The following is a 23,447-nucleotide window of genomic DNA, read 5'->3' on the forward strand; positions in this document are numbered from 1 at the left end:
GAGGGACTAGGAGGAAAATTATATAAGGAAAAAAATTAAATTCAACAAGGCGCTGCCTCTGAAGACTGAAGTGACTGAACACGGCAGGTGCAGCAGGGATTTCTCAATGACAAACATGTGCAGGCAGAGTGTGTGTTTATCCTGTATGTACACTGAGAAAAATATAGCCCCCCATCAGTACCATGCCTGAGCACACAGCCTGCAGATCAGGACAGCCTGACAGCTGGGTATTATTTATGGCAGCTTTTCCAACTAGGTAGACATTTACAAATCAAAATAACTGTCATCTGTGTTGTCTGAATGCAATTTTTGGTGTGTTCTATCCTCTGCTTTCCCCTACCTACTGTATTATTAACAGCCCTTGGCCTCTCCCTGCCAGTCTCTGTTTCCTGTGGATGTTTTCTCTGCAGCCACAGCCCCCAGACCAAAGCCCCTTGCCCAGCAGATGGCACTCAGAGGCTCCAGGAAACCCACACAGTACCAGAAATCCCTGCCCTCAGAGAAAATGAGGAGTAATTGAGATTTTGTTTCTGGCTGACACCATCTCAGGGATGCTAAGCCTGAGAGCCCCCCAGGGCTATCCAAGGAAAACTGAGGTTGCAGCTCTCCCTCGTCAGGAGGGCTGCTGGTCTTGGGTGGGTGAGGTGCAGCCACCCCAACCCCTCCATGGGGCCCAGCCTGAGCTGTGGGATGGTGTCTGACTGCAAGGAAGGGAGAATTTTATCATTTCCCTCAAAAGCTCAAAGAGGGGAGGTGTTCCAGCCACTGCATTTAGAGGAGGGACGCAGCAACAGTCCAGCTGTGGCCACCTAGGACCACTTCTTCCCTCTAAGATGCTTTCCCTGCAAAACCAGGTATGGGGCAGATTGTGCTACAAACTTGGGAAATGCCTGCAGGGAATGTGGCTCAGGAGCAGGATTTGGCCAGCAGCTGCTCCTCTGGAGGACAAACAACTTCCACCAGCACATAGCAGCTGGTGCCAAATTCACCTGTGCTCTCCCCTGGGTTTTCTGGGCAGCCACACAGCAGCAAGACCCAGTGATAATGAAGCAAATTCCACTTGCAGTTCTGCTTTTCCCCATGGAACTTTCATTATGAGAATAAAACTAAACAAATAAACCCTCCTTGCTTCTACTCTCCAAAATAAAATCCCCAAAAATAATGCATGGAAAATTTATTTTTGCCACAGAAACACGCATTTTTGTTTCCTAAAATTTGCACCTCTCACCTCACACCCCATGAGCTGCCCATCAGGGGTGGTGGAGAGCTGGGGAGCTGGCAGGGGGCTGGATTAATGAGGGCATGGGGAGGCTGCAGCCCTCCCCATTAGCTCTCTATCATGTGCAATAAGAGCAGCCATCCTACTGTGCAGCCCTTCCCATTCCCATGGAAACCACTGGTGCATCCCGCCAGCAGTATAAATAAACCTCTCACAGGAACTCCATCCCGTGTGCTGCTTCACAGCTGGGATGTCTGACACCCACGTTAGGGACACAGGTGCCTCTCTGTGGTGCATGGACACTGCTGCTCCCCCTTGTACCTAAAAACAGGCCAAGGTTGGGCACACAGGAAACCAAGGAAATGAGGGGCCATATCAATACAACACATGGTCAAACGCCTCACAACCACAGTGAGCAAAAATAGCCCTGCCACCAATTCTAATTGTTATTTAAGTGTCTAAGAACAGCACTACAGAGACACTCAGAATGCATGTAATCCAATTATAACAAGCCTTGCAAGAGCTAGCCCTGCATCTTCCATTCCTGCAGTGCTCCCCGTGCTCTGGAAGGGAAGCACAGTCCCACCTCCAGGGTTATGGCTCCTGTTAGACATTTGTGATTGGGAATATCTGTTCCAAACCCACCCACCCAACCCAGGGAGTTTGGGCAGGAAGGCCAGCACTCAGCCAACAGGTTTAGTTTAATTTTAACTGGGATAACTTGCAGATGATTTTTTAAAAATCAGGTCCTGTGGGGGACACACAACCCTTAACTCTGGTTGGAGTGGTCCATGTTTTATCTACAGACATTATATCCTTCCCACTCCTATTCCCCTTTCCTGCCTTTCCATAACCATTTTGTCAGGGAAGGGGGTCTGTCCCAACAATTTCCATGTTTGCCTTACACAAAGGATTAGACACTGCACAATATAAGATCACCTGCTGCTGCACCTCAGGATAAAGTCTGTAAGTGTTATCAGCTGCCATCCAGGGTCTAGCCCTTACACACGTGTAGAATTAAATATCAGAAGCAATAGCAGCAAAGGAAATGTCAAACCTTTCCAGATTTGAGGTTTTTTTAGTAGGTCCCTCAAGACTGCTGCCACCTGCACTTTATCAGTTATTATCTTTAATAATTATCAGATTAAACTCCATGAAGAGAAACTTCTCCAATTAATTACAGCCAGAAATAGTAATGACAAGATCATTGCCAGACCTAGAGCAGGCTCCTCAATGATTCTGTGAACCTGTGAACCTGAGGCTCTGACAGCAAGGGAGAAAGCCCTGCCTGACTTTGTTGGAGTAATTTTATTAACTCTGGCTGGTTCTGTTAGTTGACAAAGTGACAGGATCCTGGGGAAAATTTCTCTGTGTGTTTAGTACATCTTTGGCAGGTGTCAAGGTACATTCTCTGCCTTGTCACTCACTGTGCTGCCCTTTAGATAGTTATTATTTCATGTAATTATGATTATTACATGCAGAGATGCCACCCTTATGAATAGCCTCTGGTTGCTGTCACTCACTGCAGTGTGATGAGGGAGGATGAGTTGTCAGGAAGGAACTGCAGGGTATGAAATTGCCACATTTCTCCATTTTAAAAGAAATGATCCATGTTTTTGCTGGTCATCCCTTTTCCCTTAGCAAGTGGCATGCTCAGGACTGGGCAGCCCAACAGAAAATCACCTGCCATGAAGCCCTGTGCCAGAGTCACAGAGTAAGGGCCCCCACAGAATAATTGTGGAATGAAGCTCCCAGGAGGAGGAAGGGTGGCAGCCCTCGAGCTGCCCTCCCCAGGCTGTGCTGTGAATGCTCTGTGGCATTTCTGCTCCAGAGATGTTTTTCCTTCACTGCTCAGTTCCAATTAACTCCTGCAGGTGCCCATGCCTACCCTCTGGGTGAGATGCATCCATCCCACCTTCCCACACTTCCCTGGCAGCTGAGCTGCCTGTTGGGGGTGACCCACGCTCCATTTCCTGCAGAGCAAGGGAATTACACAGGATTTCACACCACCTCCTCAAAACTCAAGCATTCCAATAAAAATCCTCAGTTTTGCAAAGCTGGGTTTCTGCAGCAGACATACCAGTAATTCCTGCTCTAGGACTATCTCCCACAAACCAAAGTAAAACCAAAATAAACTCTGATTCTTTCCCAAAGTCTGCTGCAGGCTTTAATTGACCTTGGGCTAGTCATTTTGTATTCCAGGGGCCCTGCTGGAAAATGGAAGTCAGGGTATTTTCTGAAAACTCTTTGGCCCAGCATTCATTTCTACAGTAACCTCTACAAATAACAGCACAAGGAGGCTGCAATCTTGACCAAAGCCTTTTGGAGTAACTGCAGTGTTAAAAAAAAAATGCACTTTCTCAGTCGATTTCAGATACCAAACACTTCCACAGCACACAGCTTCCACAGGGAGTTATTCACAATTACAAATAGATCAATATTCATAAATCGTCTCCCTACAACAGCTGAACAAATCATTTGTAACGATTCATTTCCTTGATGAATTTCACCTCTTTTCCAGTTTGCAAATTATGTGTGAACAGAGCTGGATTTTCCAAATTGATTTTTTTTTTTTCCCCCCCAGCCTTTTTCCATCCCATGTAATTTCTGAGAACAATTTTAAGTCTTAAAAGAACTCCAGGCCCTGCATCCTTGCCTGGCCAGAGCTCCCCACCAGACCTGAGCCATTATTAGCAGCAGTCCCCATACCACAACCCTGATCCCCCTGCTCAGTTTAATGGTGCTCAGGAGCTGCTTGGCTGCCTGTGTTCCTTGCCAGGATGAGTGCAGCAGTCACCATCAAGTTTCTACTGCAAATACTTCAAATATCTCCGTTTGCAGTCCTCTTGGAGATTAATTGAACAAATATTTCCCTTCCACATGAACACACTCCTGCCAGTAAACGTGCTCACTGAAATATTCACAGCAAGCTAACAAAAAAAAGGACAAAGGGAAGGTAATATTGAAGCCAGGCCTGCTGGAGCATTTGCTCAACTTAATACCTGCACCCTGCTCAGCTCTTTCCACATATCTGGAGCCATGGACACCAAAGCATCCCAGCTCCAGATGCTCCCCTTGATGCCCTGATCTGTCTGTGCCTCACTGCCTGTGCTCAGCATGCAGAGCCATCACCAGCCATGGCACATTTGGAAAGGACATCTCAGCACCACAGTTAAACACCTGCATCCCAGCCAGGCTGGTTCCAAGCCCTGGCCACCCCAGCTGTGCTGCAGGGGTCCCCAGCTCCCTCCAGCTCAGGGCCTGCTCTCCAGCCAGCCCTGCACTCTGCTCCCACAGCTGCCAGGGATCCTGCTTCTGCTGCACCTCCTCTGCTCCATGGGGGAAAGGCAGATTGATAATTAAATCCACTATTGAGATATTCACATTCTGTTCCCTTGCCATTTAAGCAGACATAAAACATTTTATTATTCTGCTGATTTAGGAACCTGAATTTAAATATTAGAGTATTAAAGCGATACTTAATTAGTTGACTGAATGTTCTCCCTTTTATCAGTGTTGACAGATCTTAATTATAGCATGGGCTGTGAAAGCTGATAGAACAGCTGATGGCAGCAGCACCGCCAGGAATACCAAAGTGTGTCAGAATTACTTGTCTGTTTTCCCTCTTCCCTCTTGCTCTGTTCTTCAGGCATGCTCTGAAGTCCTTGGCAAATAAAGCCAGCACTGCAGCCAAGCCTGAGCAGTTTGGCATTTACTCTCAAGGACGTGAGAAACTGCTTGCCCTTGAGAGAGCCAGGATAATCTACAGGCCAAAAAAACCTAACCAAAAAAAAACCCCATATGATGGGAAATTATCTTCTAGTTAATAATTTTTCTATCCACTAATCAAGCAGGCACAGAGATTATCATGGAACAAGAGTGCTGACATTAGTTATTCACTTAAGCCAGACTTTAAAATGCAATTTAGACATAAAGGAATGGTCATCCCAATGAAACCTGGCCTTAAGGTTTTCAGTTGCCATGATCCTGACAAGGGGTGGCTCTGAGACCAGCCATGCCAGGCAGATTGAGGCACACCCCTGGTTCCTGTCACCTCAGCCAGTGCCAGCACAAAGGGGTCTCTGCCCTATTTTGGTGCCAGCCAGAAGAGGCTGAGGGTTCAGCCTCCTTATTTACAGCAAGGACTGTGCTTGTTCCTCTGCCACAGCACAGGGATGAGAGCTCTGGCAGGAGGCTTCTGCTGGGGTGAATTACATCCTGCAGCAGCCCATCCTTCACCTTCCTGGGATAATAACAAATGTCCACCTCCAGGGAAGGTGGCTGGCAGCAAGTATCTCTTGAAGAACATATATTTTACCTGCTCCCTGCAGAGGCCAAGCCATTCACTCTGAAGCAGCAGCATTTAACACAGCTCAGCAGCAGAGGCAGTGACAAAACACAGAACATGCACAAGAAAATGACAGCTTGGGTTTGGGCTGGGAGCCCATGAAGTTGTGCTGGTCACCTGTTTTGGATTCCTGACTCGCTAGCCCACTTGCCCAAAATCTAACATCAAACTCAGCCTAAGGCAACACCCGTCTCTGAGTTTATTTTTTCTATTTGTTTTAATGAAAATTAGGAGATCTGAAGCTTTAAATAGATCCTGGCATCCCACAAGGCTCTACCAGAAGAAATTCACTTTGCCAGGAAAGATATTCTCCCCATCCCATCCCCAGATGCTCTAAGTACAGCAAATACTGATCCCCTTGACTGCTCAGGTGGGCATGGGGAAAGATCACTGTGCTCCAGTCTCATTTCTGCAAGTTCACTTCATAGAAACCAGCAGAATACACCCTGCTTACATTACATTGCTTGCAGGAAAAAAAAATTGCTATGAAAAATGTGAAGAAAATGAGGTGGGAGCAATGTGTTGGAGCCAGTTGTCTAATCAGCTAAAGTTACAATCCTAAACCAGTCCCTAGACACCAGAAATACAGCTCAGTTCTCTAAAGTGCTGAGTGCTGACTGCATCTCAGCTCAGCATCCCCGCCCAGAATACTTCAAGATTATTAAATCACCCAGATACAATTTTATTCTGGGAAAAAAAAGTGTGGTAAAAATAGTGAATAAAATCAGTAATTTTCATCAGTTTGTGTATCCTGCCTTTAGCTCCTTCCTTTTAAGGCTGCAGAGAAAGAGAAGTTTAAATCCCAGATGCTTTGTAAGTTATTCCAGCATGAATGATCTCAACCTCAGGAACGATGTGTGCAAGCACTGCCAGAGCAGAGAAGACAGTCATGGAAGAACAGCCCCTTTGTTGTCACGACTCAGGCATGTGATGGGTTGTGACACCTTTTCTGTGAGTGCCATCCATCACTCACAGATGTTACCACTGAGCCACGCTACCTCCTCACCAAGGAGCTTTTGATTCCCACTGCCAGTCACAGAGGGAAACAAGTGCTTTTTCCTGCCTTTTTGCAAAGAGGTGAGAAATAACTTTGCACTTTGTGCATCACAGTGGGCAGGCAGAGATTTCTGCAGTGGCTAAAGGCACCTCTCTGTCCTGTGCCCTGGCACTGATGCTGTGAGTGCAGCCTTGTCCCTGTGAGGACACCAGGACCTTGTCCCTGCTCTGGTGATGGCCAGCACTCTCCAGGAGCTCAGTGAGGGATGCTGCCAGCATAGCCAGGGCTCAGACCTGACTCACATCAGGCTTTTTCAGTTTATAAATTAATCTAGCTGGGGGAAGAAGTACCCAGGCTGCATCCCCTGCCACTGGCTCTGCAGCAGCAGCAGGGCTGGATCAGTAGGGCCTGTCTGGCTCCTGGCCTTGCCTTTATAAACACACTTAATGATCAGCAATGATGTCTTGGCAGCCTCAGCCTCTCTCACTAATGCCCATGTGCTAGGAGGGCATTTTGCCTGCTCTCAGACAAGCCAGTCCCGTTTAACAGGGCAGAGATTTAAGAGCAGCAGCCTGCGCGGCGCAGCCGAGCGCCAGGCACTCCTGTCACTGCAGCAGCCAGGCTCCTGCTGCCACAGAGCTTCTCCCCGTAATGAACCTGCCCTCCAGGGAGGGAAAGCATCGAGGGGACAGCAGCTTTCTGGAGTCCTGCTGCTGCTGGCTCTCAGCAGCCCTTTCTGACAGGCAAGGAGACATTTGCTCCTCTCTGCTCCCCCACGCAGCGACCGACAGCGACAGGCAATGAGGTAATTTATCTACTCGAGGTTTGCAGGACTAAATGCCAAGGCAGCATCCTGCCCTGGTGATAAATCCACCCACACGTGGATTAGCACAGTGCAGGCACCAAGGGGAGGGGTCTGCCTGCCCTCCAGCCCCCCTCCATTCACCAAGGACACCCTGCTGTTATTCTCCACCAGTTCCTGGGTGAAGCCCAGTTTTACCAGGCCCATGAAGGGGCAGCAGAACAGAGTCACCCCTGGGCTGGGGGTGCTGGCACTGAGCTGTCACCAGTGGGCACTGCTGGCAGGGGCTCTGACTGGCCAGCCCCCAGTTGCACTCACAGGAGGGCAGCCTCTGCCCACCTGCCTGGAGGATGCTCAGCGAGTGCAGCTGCAGCTCCAGGGCTTCCCCTGAGCAATCCAGCCTCGAGTGCTTCAAAGGATAATGCCATTTTTCTCCAAGGTATCCCATTACAGAGCTACTCAAGGCAAATCTGTCATGTTACAGAAAAGCACATTTCAGAGACCCACACACCTGGTCAATGCCCACACAGGGAGAGGGAGAAGAAACAGCCTCCAAATTGGACCTTGTTTGCCAAGTCATTTCTCATCACCGACCTCAGCAAGCTTTTCTCCCACCACCACTGTTTTTCTGCCACTGCAATTACACTGAATGAGTTGTAGCATCTTCCTGGTGTGTATTGCCTTCCTCTGGCCACCATCCAGTGTTTGCCCCACGAGTTCCCTGTCTCTCCAAGAAGCTGTCACAAATGGAGCCACAATAAATGTAATACACAGACCACAGCTTTCCAGAGAGCTGGCAGGCTCAGCCAGCAATGATAAAAGATCAATGAGAATTTCAATTGTTGTTTTAAATGCCTGTTGTGCTGCAAGCTCCCTACCTTTGATCACCAACCACACACAGTGGGTTGTTTTTTTTTCTTTATTTAATTTGTATACACAGGGTGGACGAGAGGTTTAGGATTCCACAGTGATGAGGGCACCAGAAACAAGAAATGCTGCCCATGGAGTCCTTCCCTCAATCATAGACAGACTAAACTGGAAATACAGAACAGAGAACAGGCATGGACTAAGTAGGTCCCTCTGTGAACCTTTGAAAAAAAACCTCTACTGAACAAAAGAAACACAAATGCCTTTCCCTCCAGGTTTCTTTGCATTTAGGACAATTATTTTCCTTCAATATCCATCAGCAGAAAGGAGATAAACTGAATTTTCTCAGTCCACAGCCTGCAAGTGTATTGTGCTAGTGCAAGGACCAGATCCCTCCAGTGCAGCACACCCAGGGTGGGCAGATGCCAGCTGGTGCAGGGCTACCTTGGCTGTGACCCCTCCTCTCCAGCTGCAGCTGGCATTGCCCAGCCTCCTGCTGGCATCGCTCTGGGTGGGCAGCAGGAGCTTCTGCAGCACTGTTGTGATGGGAGCTCGCTATCAGAGGATGAAAAACAGTTTGAGCCAACTGTAATATCATTTCAGCAAACAGCATGATAAATCAATGGCTGTAAATTAAGCATTTTGTTTACTCTCCACACAGCAAGGCTGTTCCTGGCTGCAATGCCAGCATGCCAGTGAGCACTGGCCAGAGTAGCTGCCTGGCACTCTGAGATTGTGAGGGAGCTGTGCCACCCTGCAAGGCACAGTGACCTGGGGACAGCCATCCACAGGGCTGCTCCTGTCCTGCCCTGCTCCTGCTCCAGGCAATTGGCCCTTTGCTGGTGGCATGTGCACAGCTCAGTGCTGGCTGGAAGGATCCCAGGCACACTGCTAAGTCTGTCCCTTCTGTGCCTCTCTCCAGCTGCCTTTGGGAGGGCACAGGAAAGCACAAGACATCCCCATGAAAGCAGCAATGGGACAAGTGGAAAGGTAAAAGAGGAACAGCTTCTGCCATTGAGGCTCACTTGCTGTCTTTGCCAAGGCTGTGATAGACAAGAAAATCTCTCATCACCATCCCAAACCTCTTGGAAGGAAAGGGGATGCTCCAAAAACAGAAGAAACAGAGGCTGCATCTCCCCCTGCCTCCACACAGCTGCCAGTGGCTGGCATGAGGCATTCCATCCCCAGGGAGGGATTCACCTGTGCAGCATCCAGATCCCAACATCCCTAATGGTTCCAGTGAGCCTGAGCCTGCAGCTGGCACTGCCACAGACCCTCTGTCTGCAGAGTGGGATCACACCCTGCCCATTCCCCATCCAAACCCTGCTGAACTGTGTGTTCAGCACACACTGCAATGATGCTTCCCCTCACTCCCACCCCCACAATGTGTGAGATTCAGGATCTTTATGGGCACTTTTTATGATTTCCTGGTAACGTGTATATGTCTCCCTTCTGGCACTTTAGAGCAGAGGTGAGACTTGAGCTCCTATAAACCACCAACACCAGGAAGTCAAACAAGTCCCTCTCCCCACATAAAGAGTGCAGAATAAGCAGAGCAGTAATTCACCCATGCTTTCAGGGATTCCCTCCCACCTTTCCTTTCATCTGAGCTGCCTCTCTCCCTCTCCCTCACAGTGCTCCCCCTTGTCCTGCCTGTGCTATCCATGGCATTTGCAGGCAGGCACTGGATTAAGGGAAAAGCACACCAGGAGCTTTGCTGCTATTGTCCCTCTCACAGTCCGTCTGTTCACAGTTTAACCATTCTAATCCCTGCTTTGTGGTCAGATGTGCCTTCAGCCAAACAGGAAATAAAGCTGGAAAGATCTTACACAACTGTTTCAAGCCAGAGCTTAGAAGTACTCAGGTATCAGGGAGCTCAGAGGGCCACACTCTGAGACACTGATGGACACAAACAGAGGTAACCCCAAAGAGGCTCACACAAGGATAGCCTGGGAGAGGAAACAAGCAGAAAAATGAGGAGGGGAAAAAATTCATGCAGCAAATCACACCATCTAATACCTAACTAGGGATACAACACCTAAAGCAGCCCTGAGAGCCTGGCCAAAAATCAGCACATCACCATATCCTGCTCTCACTAGGGATGGAAAGCCAGTAAAAGGAATTGTTTCTCCCATCTCTGACCAATAGCTGGTCACCTCCTCTAAGAAATGTGCAAAAAGCTGTTTGCTGGTAACTCAGCCATGCATTTCCTTCCCTACACCCAGGACACAGCTGCATTTGAACAGCAAAGCAATCCCTGCACTTATTTGTAGTTAGCATGGTGGCTGCAGCCCTCTGGGACTGGGGACATTACATATGGGAATGACAGCAATATTTCACAGGGTGACACTGATAGCCAATATAGACTGTTGAGTTCCCTGTGAGGAAGTATTATGAAGCCCATAAAAGCTGAAAAGGACTTTGCAATTGCCATCAATTTAATGGGGAGGATGCTGCAGTTATGGGCAATGGGCAAAAACCTGAAAAGAGATTTTCCAGCTGAGACAGGAGGGAAATGAAGCACCTTGGGTAAAGACCACAGGAAGAAGGGACCAGAGCTGAGAATTGAACACTGAGTCCTGCATATCAAGTCATAGCCACAGGCTATAACATGATAAGATATCCAAGAGAATTCATTCAATAACTTACTGTGAGGGCTTTTTTCATCGTGACTTTTTTCCTGTGGACTGTTGAAAATTGACTACTGTATAATTATTTGTGAACACAACTTTCCCACATTTTCAGCCAGCTCCAGGGAAGTGAGAAAGCTATATTTACTGTGGTTCAAGTGCTTTGACTCTCAGCAGATCAAGTGCAGCATAAACCCCCAAGCCTCCCAAAGAGGGCTTGTGGACCACTCTGAACTCATCAACCCCTCTGCAACCTTGGCCCTGGACTGCCCCTCACATCCCAGCCCTGGATACACCTCTCCATGTGAGCTGGGAAAACAGCTGGGAGCCTCCAAGCCTTTGCTCATCTCTCAGATAATGCTTTCATTTCAGTGAGGTGGGTACAGGTACCCTGGGATGAATTCAACTGTAAATATTCAGAGTGATTCATTGTTTGGCTTTCCTCTCCAATCTAAATAGTTGGAGCTGTCAAAATTGATCTGAGTTTTTATGGTACAATACTTTAGAGAGAGAACAAACTGTGGATTAAATTTGCTGTTGTGGCCCAAAATAGCTTTCAAATATCAACACAGGCAAGATAGACATAAAAGAGACTATTTCCTTGTGAAGCAAGGCAAGCCCTCACATCTTCATTTAGCTGTTTCTCCCTGGAGATGCACAGCAGTATGCTGAGCATTTGAGCTGCCTCCTTCTTCCCTTCCCCATCACTGGGTTGACTGGGAGCTGTGTAAAAATCTCTTTTGCTCATAAAAAGTCCCTGCTTGGGCTCAGTAATCTATCCAGGGTGGGAGCAGAGCTGAAAATAATGAGTGGCCCTTGCTTTCTTATCTTATCATTAATGTAGTGCTTATCAGAGCAGATTGTTTTTGTTCAGTGGGTGTAACTGCTCTGACTTCTATTTCTGTACACTGTACCCTTCCAGTAAAGAATAAAAAGGAGTGTGGATCATCCAGCCTTCAGGTTCAGGGACATTCATGGCTTTACACACCCCTCTCAAGCACACAAGCATCCTTGCAGTGTCAGTGATCCTCCTTCCCCTTCCAACAAAGAGCCCAACTCTTCCTCCCCTTCCATTGCAGGGAAGCTGCAGACACAAAAGACTGGTGGCAGACTGGAGAAAAAAACAAACAAAAAACAAGGAAACAAGGAAAAAACCTGTTTACAAAAATAAAGAGCAGATAAAATCTTGTCTGGCCACTTCCAGATTCCTGAGTGCTGTGTTGTCTCTATGTGAGTTTCTCCCAAGGCTGCCACAACATCCCCTGTAGGTGTTCAAGGACACATGGATATTGGCCTGCAGATGACAAAACACTGCCAGGGTGGCATCAATAGCTTGGTCTCCACCACCTTTCCTTGGTGTAATCCTCTGTCCATGGATACCTGCTCCCAACAGATTCCCCTCTGGCTGCAGTTCTGCTAAAGGCAGCAGGATATGTTCTGTCACAATGATGAAAGAAAATACCTGTCCAGAGGGAAAATACTCTCAATTTAAAAAGACAAAAGAAGAAAACTATTTTTTTCCAGCTGGAAAAAAAATCCATGGGTGGTTTTCTAAATGTGAGCTACTGCTTAGGTGAGAAGCAATCAAAAATACACATGGGTATAGTTGTAATCCAAGGCAGTCCACATCCTTACTATGAGCACAGCAACATTCCAATTACACCAAGTGCTAGAGGAAAAGATAACATTTTCTTTTGTTGGTTTCACTTAAAAAATCATAAAAAAAAATCTAAACAAAACAAACAAACAGACCAGAACAAGGCAGTTTATTGAAAGAAGGCCAGCCTTCACAGGAGGCACCTTCCAGAATTTCATGCAAAAATTATCAAGCACACCACTGTGAGGCGATATTATATTGAAAAAGTACAAATAAAAAAAGGAAAGCAGTAGCAGGAAGGGAAATTAAGAATTCTTCACACAAATATACCACTGTTATCAGCTCAGGGACAGTGCATAAGCAAAAAGGGACACAAGAAAGAAAAAGCCAAAGAACACTCCCAGTTTCTACAGCAATTTTTCATTGTTCTGTTTATACATCTCCTAAAGCTTTTTCTTTTTTGAGGGGGCACAATGTGAAAGTCACCAAATGTGTGTTTTAACCTTTAACTCAATAATTAAGCTCATGTTGGGGTCACAGACTTTCCTGTGTGACTTATGTGCTTGGTTAAAACAAGCAAGCTTTTAAATCAGGTGAGCACCCAGCACTCCCACAAAGGTCAGGGCAGGGGCCAAGGCACACTCCTTGGCTGGAGGATCAGCAGGGATTGTTTCAGATAAGAAACAATCAGATATCTGTTTAAGAGAAACAGATAAAGCAATTAATGTTCGTTACAGACTGGAGATTTGGAATAAATTGTCTTTCACCCAAGACACAACCACGGTGCAGGTCAGGCCAAGAATCACCTGTGCAACCAAAGTGGCTGAGTAAATTTTGGGCACAGGAGCAAGAGATGAAGCAGAAAAGCTTGGTGACAAGAGGGAAAACAGTGGCACAAGAAGGAGCTCTTTAGGCCAACCATTGGCTGGCAGAGGCAGGTTCCATGAGCAGGGAAACACACCCAGTTTAAAACTGGAACACTGAAAAACAAAGGGGACTTGGTGCATCCCTGCTAAAAAACCACCTGTGACAGTGCCCATCCCCAGACTTATTCCTAATGACCAGGACAAGCTCCAGCAAGGAGAAATACTATGAGAAGATGTGTGCTGCACATCCAGGGTCTCTGTATCCAGCTGTGCCTCAGTTTCCCCCCCACAGGACAGGGCTGCAGCCTTGGCTTTGCCCAGCTGCTCCCCGAGGCAGAGCCCCTTTCACTGGGGCTGTGGCACACAGAGCCACAGAAAATGAAGAGCACTGGGTGAGCTCTACAGCAGTGCTGGTGACCACAGCCACACGGACACCATGCTGCAAGGCAGAGTTTTCAGGGGAAGAGGCACATTTATTAGAAGAGCCCTGAGGCAGGAGGAAGGGGCTGCTCCCAGAGCAGCAGGCTCCTCTCCAGCAGCCCCGCTGCGTCCCGCTGGACTGCCAGAGGCAGACAATTAATAATGTAGTGGCTGTCTGCTCCTGCCAGGGACCCAGGGGAGCAGGCCAGCAGCTGCCTGCTGCTCCATTATTGAACAGATCTGAGAACAAACGTAATCTGTTTTCCATTTACTCTTCAGGGATTACTGCATGCCGCCTTTGTCTAGGAACTGTCTCCGCTTTGCAAGCCTTTTTCCATCCATTTGCACAGCCCTGCTCAGTCTCTGGCTTCAGAGGGGCTCCTGATTTCATGGCACATTTCCAGAGCCCTGGACCTCCTAACAAAGCCAGGCTACAAAATTAGACCATGAATGATCAAGAACTGGGAGAGGAGCATCCAGTTTCACAGGGTTCCTCTGCAGGGCATCTGAAGAGGAGTTGTAGGTGTAAAATTTGGGGAAGGTTTGGAGATGAGATACAGTCTTACTTCCTTTAACTGAAAAATCAAATATCCCAAAAGACACAGATTTGGATTTATCATTGGAGCAAGCCACCTCTCCTCACTATCAGCATCAGCTGACAGGAGATGGTCCCACACTCAGGACACAGGCATGGCTCCAGGCAGACAGGGGCAGGTCTGTCACTTTACCTCTCCTGCTTTCTTTGCCTTCCAAAAGCAATAACTGAGTCACCAAGGAAAGAGGGACATTTGCCTTCTGATTTACCCAAGACTACAAGCTGTAGCAGAGGTTCTCTAACAACTCTCAGATCACAACTGCAAAGTAAACCCCATCTCTACACATATCCCAAAGGACTGTGTGGAGGAAGACAGGATCTAACAGGATCCCTCTGAAGTGGCTCAGACTGTATCTCTGGCACCAAGAACAACAATCATTTTCCCAGCAGATCATCTTCATCTGCATCCCTGGGGCTGCCTCTCTACAGAGCAGTGCCACTCCTGCAGTTTACAAACAAGGCTGGTCAGAGCAAGGCTCTGATTTGTTATTGCACTAAGGACAGATGGATGATAAGGGTAGCTAATCCCTGATCACCATCCAAAAGCTTTTCTGCAAGATCTGGAGCAGAAATATAAAATGTCTATTCCCCAGGCTATTTCTACACAGTTGCCATTTGCATCTGTCAGCAGGTGGTACAGGAAAGAGAATCTCAGCTCTGCTGCCAGAGGCAAGGAGACCATGGATGACTCGAGCTTTTCTGAAAGCTATCTGTAACTTTTGGGTTCACTGCTCTTGCCTCTGTCCCTCCAGCACTCAGGATTCCTTTTCTACGTGAAGAAACAGCTTAAAGTGCTGTCATGAGCTAACAGACAAGTCTTAATGGGTCTGCACATCAGCACCCAACCTGCAGGCAAATGTTCCTCTGCATTGAGGCAGGGCTGTGGAAGGAAGGACACCCTTTGGAGTAATGCTGGCATTTCTCACACCAGTTAATGCTTTCCCTGCAGAGAGATGAAAATTTGGGAGGAGAGGAAAAAGAACAAGATGAGAATGAAGAGAAGAAAAACAGGTGGAATCCACCAGCATTGCAGATGTGCTGGCAAGTGGGTGGCCAGTTTCTCTCTGCTTGAGAAAGGACATGTTACCACAGGCTGGGGCCTCAAGAACTTGGCTGCTGTACCTGGTAAGCACACATTCACTTTCCTGAGTTACCTGGCTTCTCTGCAATCACTGCTGGCTGCCAGCATCTCACTAACTGGAGGGTTAAGCCCCCACCTAAGGATGTGAATAACAGGACCCCAGCCTTACTGTCAGGTGCTGTTACTTTGGGTCTGACCTCAGAGCTGAAGGAATTAGAAGGGTTTGTTTGCCAACAAGGTAAAAGAGACCATTTGAGAGTTACTCAAAGAGGCTTCCCAAAGTCCAGGGCTGAGAACAAAAGCCCTTTTGGTACAAATCCATGACAACACTAACATGTGTTAACCCATGGCACATAAATCCTTTAAACATCATGAAGAAGCCATTAAGCAAAACCCATCAAATCCATATAAAAATCATGCTTGCAGACCAGGAAACGGGTGGAGGAAACATACAGTGCTTTTCTAAATGTCTGGCTGAAGAGGAAATGTTTGCAAAAGAGTGCAAAGACCCTAAGGAATCCATTAAATTCAGCATCACCAGAATGAACTGGCAGTGTGGAAGGCCTCATTACTCTCAAATCACAGCCTCTAACCCAAAGCCCAGAGCTGCTGATCTATACCTGGAGAGGACAGGCAGTTCTTTTCAGACACTTGCTGTCTATAACCTCTTGCTCTGACACAATAGGGTGTTTGATGTCCACGTGCACTGCACTGAACCAGAACACATTCCCATCTCAGCATCTTGAAATAATTGAGAGTCCTTGGAGCCAAATGCAGGAGTGGCTGAGCAGCTGTAAGGCAGCAGCACTTCATTCCCATGCTGTGTGTTCATAGAAGACCTCAAAGCTCTTTAAGAACATCACAGTGTCATAAGGGCTTTGCTGGGGCCTTTATTAAACTCATTTAGCTGGTGTGTAGGCCTGGACAGGATAAACAATCTGTCTGCTGAAAACTGGTCACCTCTGAAATGGCAGCCCAAAATGATTAATTTCTTTACTTATCCCAAACATATTTCAATTTCACTGGTGAGGTAAGGGGACATTTTTGCAAATGTTTCCCTCCCCTTCCTAATTCACTCTTCATCCCTATCTGTTTTGAGACAGCAGAAGCAAAAGAGTTACCATGAGTGGGGAAGGAAGCACCTCCTTCCCTTTTTGGGTGGGTCAGCACACCATGGCTGCTTTTACTTCTGTGCTCCTGCACAAATGCAGTCACAACTGGAATATCCATCCTCAACCTACAACTGCCATGGGCACACCAGTCTGTAGAATAACAACAGGTTTTGGTAAGCAGGAGTGCTTGCCACACATCCAACCCTGGCTGGCCAGGCTGGATACACAGAAGGAATGGAAAAATGGAGCCATCCTTCTGCCACATTAAGGACATTGATCAATGAAAATGCTGCATTGAACAGCCTAATAGCGTTGTTAAAAGATCATTGCTGCTGCTTTAGCTAACAAGTCAGCTTCTAAAAAATCATTTTTTATGGAACCCAAGAAGATATATCAACACTGGCTGAGATCACCAGCAGGTGTAAATTGATGTAGTTCTACAGATGGCTGTGGAATTGCCTTGATTTAAAATCAGCTTATAACTTAAGCATGTAGTACTGTGCAGCAGTAAATAATACCCATGAAAATTAGACAGGGGGTGAGAGGTCAGACAGGCTAAAGCTATTTTCTGTCTGTAGTCTCCATGCTGTTTCCATGCTGTGGAATTCTTTCAATAGTGCCAAGGTACTCAGGGTCACCTGTAGGGTCCTGTCTGGTCTGTGACACTGTCATGAACAAGGCTGTTTCCTTCAGTCTGAAAACCAGGGAGGGATGTGGTGGCAAAAAGAAAATGCAGGATTCCTTCTCTTGCCACAGCTTCTGGTGTAACCCCAAATGATTCGAACCAGTAGTGCTGCTCCAAAAAGGGCTTTATTTAAAAATATGTGGCCTCCATTAGGAGGGAGAAATAGGGTTTGCTTTCATGACCTTTCACACTTCAGAATTCTTCACCCTGATCCCAGAAGTCTCTGAAGGAGGAAGAACCTTCACCAAGACAGCAGGTCCCTCGGGACCATGCTCTGGGGTGGGATGTGCAGGTTCAAAAGGCAGGGCTAGTTTCTAAGGAAGCCCTGGCTGTGCACACAGCAACATGATCTGCACAATTCCTAATCTCATCAGCTCTGCTTAAACCCATAGAGACCACTAAGATTAGCAGGATTCCAAGGCACAGTATCCAGCTGACTTCCCACGGGAATTAGACAACTCTGTCCTTGATATCTTCCCCTCAGGCTCAGGTACTTGTTTCACTTGCTGCAAGCAAACACCACCACAGAGAGTATAATCAACACAGCAGAAAACAAGTCAAAAAAACAGAACCATTTCCTGCATAAGTGCCCCGTGTGCTTTGTCTGGAAGTGGATTCTGAGGACATGGGTAATGCCAATCTCAGAAGAATAAAAGGCAATGTGACTGCAGCCCAGGGAAGGAAGCATCTCCTGTGAAACACTGGAAGCAGACCAGCATCCCATAGAGAAGAGCACTGCTTTTGCCAGCATGATCCATGAACAGCAGCAGCTCTGCCCAGCAGCAGCCAGGCTGGTACCACCTTCTCAGCCTTTGGGATCAGTCCAGAGGTGAGAGCTTGAGCTGGTTCCTGCCCTTGACCTGAGCTGTGCAGGCAAGGCTGCCCAGCAGCTCAGGAGCTAAATCTGCCCTCATTGCCCATTCCAGCACCACTGGCTCTCAGTTATTGTCCTGTTTTTAACTCCATCAGCCCCAGAGCTCAAAAAAAGGCTTTTCCATCTTCCAAAGGAGGAAACAGCTTCACCGAGGGGGCAACAGACTAGATTATGAATGCCTGATGCTTTATAAAAAACAGCAGGTAAGTGGGGGGGAGAACAGTCCCATCTTTGCTCTGTCCTTGCTGCTGTAACCAGCACAGACACACGTTCAGACTCCCCTGTGGCTGGTGCCACTGAGCAGAGCAGAGCAGAGCAGAGGAGCTGTGTGCAGCCCTTTGCTGGCACCGTTTGCTCTGCTGCCTTCCGGACGCCTGGCAAGCAGAACTTCCCCAGCCCATAAATCGCACAGGACTCAAAATTAAGTCTTCCTGCCTCCACTCCTGGTTTATTAACCCCATGAGGCATTAGGAGACCTTTTTAGAACCAGAATAGCAGATAAAAGGAAAGGTAATAAAGCAGAATTGGCTCTCAAACAACCAAGCTTTAGTCCCCAGTAAGATGCTTCTGGTCATATCTTTGAAGTATTTATTCCACCTCCACCCTGCAATAGCAGTGAATTCAGATACCAGCAGCTGATGACTTCCTAAAGACTGCAGCATAAATATGAGACAACAAGAAGCAACACAAAATGTTGTATGCAGCAAGACATTTCAGGGGCATTTGTGCCTTGACAAATCAGCTCTCTGTGATCCAACACTTTGGAACACCTCACCAGGAGCTGGACTGTTGAAGAAACCCCTCTGCCTGACTTTTAGGAGGAAAACTTCCAATGACTTCAAAGAGAACAACATTTTCACCTTATGTAAGGAACAGCTGCACAGATGCAAGCCAAAGATGCTTTTATCACCTCACACCACTTGGCATAAAGCATGGCACGTGGGAGGATCTGGTGTCACTTCTGTCTCATTCCAGCTCTGGTCTCCAGGCAGAGAAAGCGCCAAGACACCCAAGCCAGGGCCTATCCACCTTCCCAGCACCAGAGTCCTGTCAGCACAACGATGACAAGGGATGTAGTGGTGACCTGTATCTCTGATAAGCTGCCAGATCTCAGTGTTCCTTCACCTTGCTGCCCCTGTCCAGTGAGGTGCCTCTCACTGAAATGCTTATTTCACCTCGCCTCAGTCTGAGGATTCCTGCCAACAGCAGCAAAACCCATGCTGTGTACCAGGTACGCCTCCCTTGCCATCACCCAGCCCCTCATTGCATCCTGCTCTCTGGAGAAGGGAGCCTGCTGTATTTTCCAATTCCATGCCCCAATCCCTTCAGACAGATTTCACAGTAATTGCAGAGCTGAGCCGTGCTGCCTTTGCTCCAGTGTTTATCCAAGGTGCCACGGATTTCCAGCTGTGATCTGTCAGCCATTATTTCCATACCCTTCACTTCACCCCTGTGTGCAGGCATGTAGTGAGGAGAGAGCAGTAATTAGAAGAATTGGGGTCTATTTAATTACCTTCTGACACGATAACACAGAGGCTGCCTTCAAAGCAGGGAGACTCCCAGCAAATCAGCTGGAACGGCAGCGGAGCAGCAGCCTGGGACCTGCATCACATCAGCACAGGTTGCCTCTGCTGGCAGGGGGATGGAGCATTTGGTCCTGGCTGGCTCAGCAGGAGGCAGGCTGGGCTTAGAAAGCAACGGGGGGTTGCCCAAATCCACCTGCAAGAGCTGGTTTGACACATTCACAACACCTCATCCCTCAAGCACAGGAAAGGTCTCCCATACAACTTTCTCCTCTCTCCTTAGCACTGGTGCCTGCATTCAAGAAGACAAGAGCAGCCTGGGAAGGCAATGGGTAGGGGAGGTTAAACCTGCACCTTCTGCAGCCCAGAGACCCTCAGAGGACCCTGGGGAAGTATCTGGACTGTTCCCCCACAGCCTTTTCCAAGGGAGAGCTGAACAGTGAATGTCAACCACCACACAGCTCAGGAGAGGCACCTCACAGCCCCGTGGGGTCAGTGGTGCTGACAGAAAACTCGAGTGGCCTGCAGTTCCCAGGGTGAACTCATGCACTGGAATGCTGGCACTGAGCCTCTCACATTTGTTATTGTGTCAGGATGGAATTGCTTCTCCTCATCACCCTTTCACTCTGGGTCCCATGGGCTAGGTCTATATAAGTTTGTACTCGTGAAGGTCGTGGTTCTGCTGAAGGCATCTTGTTTTTGTCTCCAGCTTGGGCAGAGTGCACAGAGCTCTGGGGAAGGATGCCCCACTGCCCTGCCTCCCAGCAGGTGACCCTCCTGCTGCAGGAGATGACTTTTAGACTTTTAGCAGCTCTTCTTCCCTAACAAGTCTCACCTCCGAGCTGTGCCCTCGATCCTTTCAGACACTTCCTGCCTTAGGGGAACACAATTTTCTTCAGGGATGGTTGGAAATTGATAAAGCCTGGGGGATGGCTGGAACACATCTGTGCCAGGAGCACCACAGCAGGCTCAGCTCTCTCAGCCCTGCCTTTGGGGATGCTGGCTCCCCACACCAATCTGTTACAAACCTGCGGTGAAGAGGCAGGATGCAGAACCCACAAACTGTTCCTCTGCAGAAAGGAAATGAAAACCAAGCAGAAAATCTAACCACACACTCCCAAGTTCGTCAGGAGACAACCAGAAAGAAGCAAAAAAAGAAGATCCCTCAAGATGACAGCAGAGTCTGTGCCACACCAACTCCAGCCAGAGCTGCAGGTGCAGAGCACCTCTGAATATAACGTGGGTTTAGCTCTATAAGTCACCTAGGGGCTCACAAGAAAGACACCCCACCATTTCCTCCCTTTCAGCCCTTCCCCTGTCAGGATACTGAGTTTCTTTCATGAAAAAAATTCAGTTATATGGAAGACTCTTCCCCAAAAATGATTCAATGAATTCTGTCTCCACTTATCTTTTGGTTTTACTGGTACAATACAAGAGGATACCCATCTTCTCCTAAGCTGTTTGCTGGGTGTATTCAAAATACAGAATATTCTGGCTGATTTTGGATCTAGGAATCAATGTCATGTCTCTGTTCTGCAGAGGGTGGTTTCTCTCACAGCCCAGTGAGAATATGCACATTTATGACTTGAAATTCATTCTCTGGAAAAGTCCTCCATGCTTTGTTTAAAATTCATTATTTCTTGTAAAGCCATTCGCTAGAATATTAATAGAAGGAAAATATATAAAGGGAAGAAATGCAGCTGACAGGGATTTGGTTAAAAATTTAAACCAATGTTCACAGTACTTTTCAATTTCTCAGCTCCAGGTTGTGTAATTTTCAATGCACAGGCCCTGAAACAGGCCTGACTTCTAATACTATTTTGAAAAGAAAAGAGATGATGAATGTTTTGGCAGATTCTTGATTTCCTTTTCAGCTCACTGTGAAAATATGATTGAAAATGCAAAGACTCCATAAAAAAAAAGGAAAGGAGATGAAGGACAGAACATTACACTGGAAAAAGAGCCAAAGGGGTAAAAAACTGGATTTCCCTTAATAAAAGGTTTGGCAGTGCTAGGTTAACAGTGAGACTTGGTGATTTTACATAAATGATTCTGTGGTTCTAAGTTTGGGTCCAAAGCAAGCACAATAAGACCAAAAGGAGCACAAATTCACTTTGCTTTGGTGGTTCCCCAGAGGGGTAAGGAGAACAGTTGATAGGACCAGTGGCTTGGAAATCACCTGCAGCTCCTCTCCCACAGCCACCATTTGACTCCACAGTGCAGGGGTGAATGTTCCCTGTCCCTAACCCATTACAGCATCCAGGTCCTGTACCTAATTTACATACCACTGCCTGTATTTCCATTAGACAAAATAAATACATATAATTCTATGAGTAATATCATTCTAAGTTGCATAAGAAAAGAAACTGGTGGGGAAGGCAGGAGGGAGAAATGACTGAAGCAGTTATTAATGAGAAACTACCCTGTAATTACACAGATTACCACTACCCCATCAAAAGGCAGCAAAACCACACTGAATTAACACCCCAACACTCCCAACAGGCACAAGTATTTCACAGCAGAGCTCTCCTTACCACAGACCCTGCAAGGAGCAGAAGACTTGGCCTCACAGATGGCATCTGCTCTCTATCCACCCCCTGTTTATCCCCAGCCACAATTAAGAAAAACACCAGCAATCAGAGGCCATCAGCTGCTCCCAGCCCATATTGGAACAGGCTGCAACAGCTGTGTCACAGCTTTGTACCATTATCCTTCCTCCACCTCTCTAACCAGTGACAGCTTCATGAAGAACAGACTTGCCACACCTGAAATACTTCAAAATGAAGGGATGGCCTGGCTCTGCTTCAGAAGCAGCAAAGAGGGGACAGCACCACAGTGAGCTGCCTTACTGGATCTGTTCAGTCACTACTGCTGGTATTAAAAAGTGCAAAGCCTTGATGTGACTGTGTCACACCAAATAAAGCAAAGATTTCTGACAGCCTTTATTCAAGGACAAGCAGTGATCCAAGATCACTGCAACCCTTCTGGGGCTGGAACATGACCCACAGTGATCAAACTCACCAGTACAGGCCAGAGGAGGGAATTACCCTCATGGGAACTGCAGCTGCAATTTCAAATGAGCAGAGCACAGCCATCTGCATTGGAGTCTGGCTGTGACAGCTGTTCTTCAAGACTTCTTCAGACTTCCAACATCCTTTCAGCCATCCTTCATCTGCTGTGCAAATCCCCTCCCAGAACTTAGTCCCTTGTAAGAACACCAGCAAAAATGAACTGTTGAGTGTTGACTTAATGCAGGGAAAGAGTGGAGCCAAATTCAATACCATCCTTCACAAAGGGCATGACCAGGGAAGAGCAGGTCAAGGGCACAGTCCAGCATGCTTTCCCCCCCTGAGAGCAAAGCTGAGGATTGCTGCAGCCCTCTCTCTTCCTGCCTGGCCCTTCCTCACCCAGGGCCTGGCACTCCCTCCCTGCCAGCAGCACAAGCTGAGCAGCAAGCAGCAGCAAAAGGAGCTCAGCCACTGTGCAGGGCAGACCAGGCTGGTCCCAGCCCTCAGTGTGAGAGCAGGGGCTCCCAGGGAGAGCTGGCACCCTGCTGCAGCAGCAAAAGGAGCTCAGCCACTGTGCAGGGCAGACCAGGCTGGTCCCAGCCCTCAGTGTGAGAGCAGGGGCTCCCAGGGAGAGCTGGCACCCTGCTGCAGCAGCAATGTGCAGGTGCTCACTGCAGGAGGTCTCAGCAGCGAGTGGTGCCATCCTGACAATGCCTGGTGGTGTCACTACTTGAGTTTCCAGTGCCATTGCCTTGGTACCTGCCCATGATAGCCCAAAATCCTCCTGGCAGGGCTGGGAGCTGTGTGGGTGCCAGGGAAATCC

The sequence above is a fragment of the Oenanthe melanoleuca genome, chromosome 15 (assembly GCF_029582105.1).
Source record: "Oenanthe melanoleuca isolate GR-GAL-2019-014 chromosome 15, OMel1.0, whole genome shotgun sequence".
NCBI lineage: Eukaryota > Metazoa > Chordata > Aves > Passeriformes > Muscicapidae > Oenanthe > Oenanthe melanoleuca.